This window comes from Choloepus didactylus, chromosome 2 (assembly GCF_015220235.1).
Source record: "Choloepus didactylus isolate mChoDid1 chromosome 2, mChoDid1.pri, whole genome shotgun sequence".
NCBI classification, from domain to species: domain Eukaryota; kingdom Metazoa; phylum Chordata; class Mammalia; order Pilosa; family Megalonychidae; genus Choloepus; species Choloepus didactylus.
In genome coordinates this window covers 14,942,600-14,952,054 of record NC_051308.1, presented here as the reverse complement: position 1 = coordinate 14,952,054, position 9,455 = coordinate 14,942,600, and the positions used below count along the sequence as shown (strand labels likewise).

At 38.4% G+C, this 9,455-nt stretch overlaps 1 pseudogene; it reads right to left on the bottom strand.

Annotated features, from left to right (window-relative positions):
* Positions 1-1,850: 1,850 nt before the first annotated feature.
* On the bottom strand, positions 1,851-2,709 carry LOC119511095 (annotated as a pseudogene).
* Between the last annotated feature and the right edge of the window lie 6,746 nt (positions 2,710-9,455).

Sequence of the window (9,455 nt, the reverse complement as noted above, 5' to 3'; positions counted from 1 at the left end):
CTGTCCCAGTTGAGTGGACTTGGCAGCATTGTCAAATATCAATTGGCTGTAGATGTGAGGGTCTATTTCTGAGCTCTCAATTCAATTCCATTGGTCAATATACCCATGTTTATGCCAGTACCATGCCGTTTTGACCATTGTAACTTTGTAATATGCTTTAAATTCAGGACGTGTGAGTCCTCCAACTTCGTTTTTCTTTTTCAAAATGTTTTTGGCTGTTCAAGGCCCCTTTGTCTTCCAAATAAATTTGATGACTGGTTTTTCCAATTCTTCAAAGCAGGCTGTTGGAAATTTGATTGCGATTGTGTTGAATCTGAAAATAAATTTGGGTAGAATTGGCATCTTAATGATATTTAGTCTTCCTATCCATGAACAAATTCTGGGAGGAGGCTCATCTGGAGAGTCAGTATTTCCCAGCCAAAACAGGGCCTGGGACCCATGAAGGGGGCACAGACCTGTTCTAAAGAGCTCTGGGGAGAGAATCAGGAAAGATGCCAAAAGCCCTTATGATGACTCCCTGAAGCTGCACTTTCCTGGCCTGCCCAGCAGATGGCACCCTTCATCAAACTGTTCCCTGTGGCAATAAAGAGGCTCAACGTCTTCCTCCTGCTCTTCCATGGCCTCTGGAGCCCCAGAACAGTTGCTTCAGACAGTTCCTGCCTGTCCACCAGCTGCTTTAGGGGAGGAGTCAGTCCTGGAGCTCCCTGCTCTGCCATCTTCCCTGGAAGTCACTTGGCTATTTTTGATTAAGTACTCTTAATCATTTCATTCATCCATATCTAAAAGTTTGTCAGGTATTCATTCTCTTCCAATTCCTTCAGTGATTAGCCTCAATTAAATTTGCATCCTTAACTTAATAAAATCTATTATAAATTAGTACTTTTACCACTTCCTAAATAAAGACCTTTGAATATTTTAGCTACATTTATCCCTCTTATGCCTTTTATATTATTGTTGAGTATTTTAATTCCATATATATATTTAAAGCCCATGAGATATTATTCTTATTGTTTACAGTGAGCTTTCATTTTGAATTACCTATGTATTTACTTTTCCATTGTTAACTTCTGTCTGGGATTATTTGCCTTCTGCCTGAAGATTCCTGTTAGTATATCCCTTAGTGTAAATCATTTGGTGATAAATTCTCAAGTGTGTGTATGTATGTCTGAAATATCTTTATTTCACCTTCTTTTTTTTTGAAATTTAAAGAAAAAATTTGTTGAAGATTTGAAAAACAATTCCTAGAAGATTGACATTTCCAGAAAACTGCAGCTATACAATGTATGGTTTCTATCCTGTTAAAATGTGCATTAGACACAAATACAAAAACCATGAGAGGAGCAGCCATTCTTCAACAATCTGTGCAAAGATAAAATGCCTAAGGAACAACATGGATGACTTGCAAAGGATGGGCTCTTTTCTTTAAGCCCCATTAAAAAAAAAGAAAAAAACAGCACAAATGAATGAGTGTGTTCAATTATTTACACTGAATTGAACCTTTGGCACTAATCAGAGCATTTTGTCGTATACCATTACCACATTTTATAAAAGTGTGTAGTGTCAAAGGAATAGAACCACTAGCATTCAAAAGCAGCTTTTTCAATTAGGCCGTGGACCGCTCTACAGCATGTCTCTCTGTTGTCCATCACTGAATACACTGGCAGCAATTTTGAAATGGACAAAAAAGAAAAGAAAAAAGGAGAAACCCCTTTTATTTTTCTGTTTAAAATTAACAGAAAACAAACATACGTCAATTCTGTTTTACGCTAACTTTTTCAAAGTACATCATTTGTACAGGAGAAGGACTAGGAACAAAAATGTGTTAACAGAGGTTCAAATATAAGTGAGCATCAACAGTCTCCCACAGCTTTCCAATGGTACACAGGAGGAGCCACTTCATAATCACTGGCACTAAACAAAGTCACAGAATTCTTTGCCAGATACTTCAGGAAATCATGAAGACAAAGCAAGGCTCTTCTCATCCAGAGGTGTACAGGCCAACATTGCTCCAATTTGTACAAATAATCTCAGCAGTTATAGCGCTCCATACACCTGGGACATGGGTGCTTTGGGGTGATCTGCAAGCATACTGTGATCTCTCAAATTTGTAGAGTAGCTGAGTGCCATACATTACATTGAAGTATTCCTTTATCCCTGCCACAACTTCATTAACAGCATATTCTTTATTACCTGTGTTTCCTTGAGATTTCTTGTAATTTGCATAATCCTCTAGAATACAATCCATATTCTTCTTGGCAGGAAGGTAAAAGAGGTTTTCAACAGTAGGTTCTACTCGGGCCCTTTTCTTTGGAGGAGGCTGAGGTATCTCATTGGTACTGCCACCATCTCCATTTCCAGGGGTTTTCTGTTTGTTCTTTTCTGTTTTCACTTCAATGTTTTTCTGCTGCAGACCAGATGTCTTCTTTCCTGCAGCAGCCCCTCTCATCTTCCCTTCTGCATATTGCTCCTGATTCACTTTTTGAAGTTCTCTCTGTTTCTGAAGATTAGTGTTCACATATTTGAGCATTCTGCTTTCTGGACCCCATTAATCCCAATTTTTATTCCAACTGCTATAATGTATAAAGAATTTTACTTGTTTGTCCTTTATGGCAACCTTTACACACTCGCTTCATAAAGCAGAGGCCCATGAAAGTACAGCAGTAGCTCATCCTCCTGGAATTTAAGCTTCGGGTCCTGCTTCAACTCCATTTATAAGTGATTCACCCTCATCTTCATTTTATATACATATATATATATATTTTTTTTTTTCTGCTGAGATTGTTCACATATGATACAACTATCCAAAGATCCAAAGTGTACAATCAATTGCCCATGGTACCATCATACAGCTGTGCATCCATCAACACAATTAATTTTTTCTTTCAATTTTTAGAACATTTTCATTACTCCACAAAAGAAACAAAGACAAAAAAAGGAAACTCAAATCCTCCCATACTCCTAACCATCACTCCCCTCCATTATTGATTCATAGTTTTGGTATAGCACTTTTGTTACTGTTGACGAAAGAATGTTAAAATACTACTAACTGTAGTATATAGTTTGCAATATGTATATATATATTTTCCTATATGCCTCTCTATTATTAACTTCTAGTTATAGTGTCATACATTTGTTCTAGTTTGTGAGAGAGATTTCTAATATTTGTATAGTTAATCACGGACATTGCCCACCACAAGATTCACTGTTTTATACATTCCGATCTTTTAACCTCCAGCTTTTCTTGTGGTGACATACATGACTCTGAGCTTATCCTTTCCACCACCTTTACACACCTTTCAGCACTGTTCGTTATTCTCACAACATGCTACCATCACCTCGTCCATTTCCAAATGTTTAAGTTCACCCTAGTTGAACAATCTGCTCATAATAAGCAACCACTCCCCATTTTTTAGCCTCATTCTACATCCTTGTAACTTACATTTCATGTCTATGAGTTTACATATTATAATTAGTTCATATCAGTGAGACCCTGCAATATTTGCCTTTATGTGTCTGTCTTATTTCACTCAATATAATGCCCTCAAGTTTTCTTCATCAACCCATTTCTTTTAAGATGGTTTTGTTCACACACCATACATTCCATCCTAAGTAAACAATCGTTGGTTCTCTGTATAGTCACATATTTATGTACTCAGCACCATGGCCACTATCTGTATGAGGACATCTCCATTTCTTCCACAAAGAAGGAGGAAGAGTCAAAGAAGCCAGAGAGATGAAAGAAAAAGAAAAGAGAAAAGAAAAACAACAACAACAAAAAAAACAAAACATGACAGCTAGAAAGCAACAAAAGGAAAGATAGCATTAACCTAAAGTAGCATAAAAAGTCAGACAACATCACCAATGCCTGGAGTCCCATACCCTTTGCCTATTCCCCCCACCCCTCCATATGCATTTAGCTTTGGTATATTGTCTCTGTTATAATAAAGGAAGCATAATACGTTTCTGCTAATTATAGTCTCTAGTTTGCATTGATAGTATTTTCCCCCCAATCCCACCCTATTTTTACACCTTGCAATGTTGACATTCATTTCTTCTACCTCATGTAAAAACATATTTGTAACTTTTATTACAATCGTTGAGCACCCTAGGTTTCCCTGAGTTACACAGTCCCAGTCTTTATCCTTCGTCTTTTGTTCTGGTGTCCCACATGGTCCCAACCTTCCTCTTTCAACCATACTCACAGTCATCTTTGTTCAGTGTACTTACATTGCTGTGCTACTATCTCCCAAAATTGTTTTCCAAACCTCTCACTCCTGTCTTTTCCTTTCTATCTGCAGTGCTTCCTTTAGTGTTTCCTGTAGAGCAGGTATCTTGTTCACAAACTCTGTCATTGTCTGTTTGTCAGAGAATATTTTAAACTCTCCCTCATATTTGAAAGATAGTGTTGCTGGATATAGGATTCATGGTTGGTGGTTTTTCTCTTTCAGTATCTTAAATAAATCACCCCACTTCCTTCTTGTCTCCATGGTTTCTATTGAGAAATCTGCACACAGTCTTATCAAGCTGCCTTTGTATGTGATGGATTGCTTTTCTCTTGCTACTTTCAGGATTCTCTCTTTATCTTTGACATCTGATAATCTGATTATTAAGTGTCTTGGCATAGGCCTATTCAGATCTATTCTGTTTGGGGTACACTGCGCTTCTTGGATCCGTAATTTTATGTCTTTCATAAGAGATGCAGAATTTTCATTGATTATTTCCTCTATTATTGCTTCTACCCCTTTTCCCTTCTCTTCTCCTTTTGGGACACCAATGACATGTACATTCTTGCTTTTCATTTTGTCCTTAAGTTCCTGGACGTGTTGCTCATATTTTTCCATTCTTTACTCTATCTGTTCTTTTGTGTGTAGGCTGTCAGTTCCCTTGTTCTACAGTTCCTAAGTGTTTTCTTCTGCCTCTTGAGATCTGCTGTTGTATGTTTCCATTGTGTCTTTCATCTCTTGTGTTGTGGCTTTCATTTTCATAGATTCTGCCGGTTGGTTTTTCGAACTTTCAATTTCTACCTTATGTACACCCAGTGTTTTCAATATACGGTTCATCTCTTTCACCACATCTTCCATAAACTTTTTGAATTGACTTAGTATTAGTTGTTTAAATCCCTGTATCTCAGTTGAAGTGTAAGTTTGTTCCTTTGTCTGGGCCATAACTTTGTTTTTCTTAGTGTAGGTTGTAGTTTTCTGTTGTCTAGGCATGGTTTCCTTGGTGACCCCAATCAGGCCTCCCCAGACCAAAATGGGCTCCAGTCCCAGAAGGAAGATCTATTCAGTATCTGGTTTCCCTGAGGGTGTGTCTTAGAAAATTTGTACACACTGTGAGGCTTCAGGTCACTGTGCTTTTCTGCCCAGCAGGTGGTGCCTGTCAGGCTGTAACTCCAGGCTGGTGTAAGGAGGTGTGGCCCATGGCCAGTTCCCCCCAGACTCTGGGGTCTGGTTCTGAATGGAAGGCGCATAGTAGAGCTGGGCCCCACCTCTTTCCTCTTAGGGAAGATAGACCCCCTAGGGAGAGGTCATTAGCATTTGAATGATCTCTCTCTGACTATGCTATCTCCACCCTTGTCTGGGTCAGAGCACTGGGAACTGAAAATGGCTGAGGCTTTCTCTACTGAGCCAAAACAGGGACAGAAAGCCCTTTACAGGGCCAGTCCACCACCACCCTCCAGTTCTCCAAGGTCAGTCATCACCCAAAGCCTCTGTCTGCTTGTTAGGGATTCGTAGCTTGTATCGAGCAGTCCACATTTGTTAATTTAAACCCCAGTTGGAGCTCAGCTGAGGTGTATTCACTTGCTCGGAGAGAACTGCTCTCTAGCATCACTAGGCTTTGCAGCTCAGGGCATGGGAGGGAGGGGGCTCCCAGCTTGGATTTGCATTTTTACTTACAGATTTTATGCTGCAATCTCGGGCATTCCTCCCAAGTCACGTTGGTGTATGATGAGTGGACTAACTAGCTTCCACTCCTCTCTATGCTGCCATCTTAGATCCTAACCTTCATTTTTTTTTTTTAGGAATAGAGTTTTTTTTTTTTAATTCAGTTTTATTGAGATATATTCACATACCATACAATCATTCATGGTGTACAATCAACTGTTCACAGAACCATCTAATAGTTGTGCATTCATCACCCCAATCTATTTTTGAACATTTTCCTTACACCAGAAAGAATCAGAATAAGAATAAAAAATAAAAATAAAAAAAAGAACACCCAAATCACTCCCCATCCCACCCTATTTTTCATTTAGGTTTTGTCCCCATTTTTCTACTCATCTGTCCATACGCTGGATAAAGGGAGTGAGATCCACAGGGTTTCGCAATCACACTGTCACCCCTTGTAAGCTACATTGTTATACAATCATCTTCAAGAGTCAAGGCTACTGGGTTGGAGTTTGGTAGTTTCAGGTATTTACTTCTAGCTATTCTAATATATTAAAACCTAGAAAGTGTTATCTATATAGTGCATAAGAATGTCCACCAGAGTGACCTCTCGACTCCATTTGAAATCTCTCAGCCACTGAAGCTTTATTTCATTTCATTTTGCATCCCCCTTTTGGTCAAGAAGATGTTCTCAATCCCATGATGCCAGGTCCATATTCATCCCTGGGAGTCATATCCTGCATTGCCAGGGAGATTTATACCCCTGGGGGTCAGCTCACCTTCATTTTTGAAGGTTAATTTCACTGGGCCTTGAATTCTGGCTTGGTAATATATTCTTTCAACAATTTGAAGAATTACATTGTCTTTTGCTTTCATTGTTTTTGTAAGAAATCTGCTGTCACTCCTGCTGTTGCCTCTTTGAAAGAAATAGATCATAGCTTCTCTATCTGTTTGGGGGACATAGTATTTTGTTTTGGGCAGTTTAACTATAATATGCTTACTTGTGTCTTTCTTTGTATTTATCCTGCTCGGAGTACACATCAATTTTTGACTTGGTGGTTTGATGTCAGTTATCAGTTTGAAAAACCCTTGGTCATTATCGAATACTTTTTATGGTCCATTTCCTCTTCTCCTTCATTTGCTGAATTTGCAAATATATTAGATATTTTCATTTTATTTCATATGACTCTTGTGGCCTTTTCTATATATCTTTAACCCCCTTGTCTTTTTTATACTCCAATCTGGTTATTTTCTTCTGGCTTGTCTTCCAGTTCACTATTTCACACTTCAGTTGTGTCTAGTCTGCTACTAAACCTAGTCATTGAGTCCTTAATTTTAATTATTACAATTTTTTATAGAATTTCCATTTTATCCTTTGTAGTTTGCATTTATCTGGCCTAAGCTTTCCATTCTCTTTCTAAGTTTCCAAACATATAAATTATAGTTATTTTAAATTCTGATTCTGATAATTTCAATATCTGGATCTCCTGTGGGAGTATTTCTAAAGACTTGTTTTATTCCTCTTAGTTTCTGGTGTATTCTTGTATTTTTGCATACCTCTCCATTTTTAATTGAATGTCATTTTTTTTATTTGAAAGAAGTTTTAAGGCTTAATATGATGCTATCTTCTATTTACTAGTGCTTAGAGAAAGCAGTTAGGCTGGGGGCAGATGACTTTACGGCAATTTGGGATTGAATCTATTTGAAGTTGGACTTTAGAACTTGTGAAAGCTGGTCTATATATGATTCACTCTTAGATCTAGGACATAGTCCTTCAGAATCTCAGCCAAAGGTTTTCCAAGTCCCATCTTCCTTGGTCATTCCTGAAGATCAGTTTTTGCCCTCAGTTCCATGTATATTCCAAAAGCTCTGTTCAGTTTCTCAGTCTCTCAGCCACTGCTTTCACTTTTGGAATAATTGCCTTGATGAAAGACACAGCACCAAAAATAGGGTTTGGCTTTCTGGATTTACTTCCTCTCTTGAATTTTAGCCCCTCAAGTCCTTTATGATTTTGCATCTCTAGAGCTGGCAAACAAAAAAATTTGTTCCAGAATTTCAGTTTTTCCTCAGTGGGAGGATTAATCTGAAACAAGCTTCTCTATCTTTACCAGATGTGGAGATGGCCAGCATGTTTTTAAAATTAAACAGAATGCAATTTAAAAAATCAGAAAATATTAGACTGTGTCATGTGTAGTAAGTGCTAGCATTGCTTTATAACACCTTTGTTTCAGTTATATATTTATATATTTATGTGTTGTGTACCACATACAGATGTAAAACATAATTCTTAATGTGGGTCATGGTCAAAAAATAAGGTAGTGATTATGGTAGTCAGAGATCGCCACCATCAAGTCATTCCCTCCCTGTATGTGCAAGTTGTTCTCATCAAGAGGTAGAGTCTAATATCCCTTCCCCTGAATCTGGGCTTGACCAATAGAATGCAGTGGAAGTGTTGTTCTGGAACTTCAGAGGCAATGTCATGAGAAGCCTTAAAATTTCTCCCTGGGTCTTTTCAAACACTCATTCTTAGGACAGTCCCTCTGGGTACTAGCTGCTATGCTAATAAAGCCCAAGCCACATGTGGAAGCCATATGTAGGTGCTCCAATCAGCAACCCCCACTAAGCTCTCTGCCAATAGTCTGCATCGACTTCCAGTCATGTAAATGACCCATTGTGGACTCAGCCCCTCAAGTCTTCAGATGCCTGTAGCTCCAGCTGATATTGGATTGTAACCACCTGTAACACTCCAAGAGAGAACCAACCAGTTAATCCACAGAACCATGTGATTTCATAGAATGGTGATTGCATCAAGCCACTAAGTTTTGGAATAATTTGTTTTGCAGCAATGTATAACAAGAATGCCTTCATAGTTTAATTGGCAGAGTTTTTTTCTTTTTTTATGCTGCAAAAAATAATGTTCAATTTTCTTACTTATTTCACAGAGTTTCTTTGAGAATTAATAAAATCTCTATACTAATAAAATCTGTTATTAGTTTCAGAATTTATAAGAGTAGCACTATTGATTTAAAATAAATTCCTCACTCTTATTATCTTCCCTTTTCCCTCATTTTTTTTCTGTGCCTCTGTAGTGGGTTGAATAGTAGCTTCTCAAAATTTATGTCAACCAGAACCTCAGAATGTAAGCTTATTTGGAAATAGGGTCTTTGCAGTTGCAGTAAGTTAGGGATCTTGGGATGAGATCATTCTGGATTAGAATGGGCCCTAAATCCAATGACTAGTGTCCTTATAAGAGAGGAGAGGGCACAGAGACACACAGAGAGGAAGGCCACATGAAGTCAGAGGTAGAGATTGGAGTTCTGCTGCAACAAGCCAAAGAATACCAGGAAACACAAGAAGTTGAAGAGGCAAGGAAGGATCCTTCAGTGAGTCACTGAAGCCAGGCTTTAGTGCTTTCTGGGTTATTCAGTCTTCAGTGAACCTACATGTAAGGTCCAGCCCAACAGTGACCATTCAGCCTGGTTGAGCAGAGCTCAGTACAGTTCAGTTTCTTTGTCTCTTCTCCAGTGTGAACAGTGTCTCATCTCTGTATGTCCTTCCTGAAGTCCT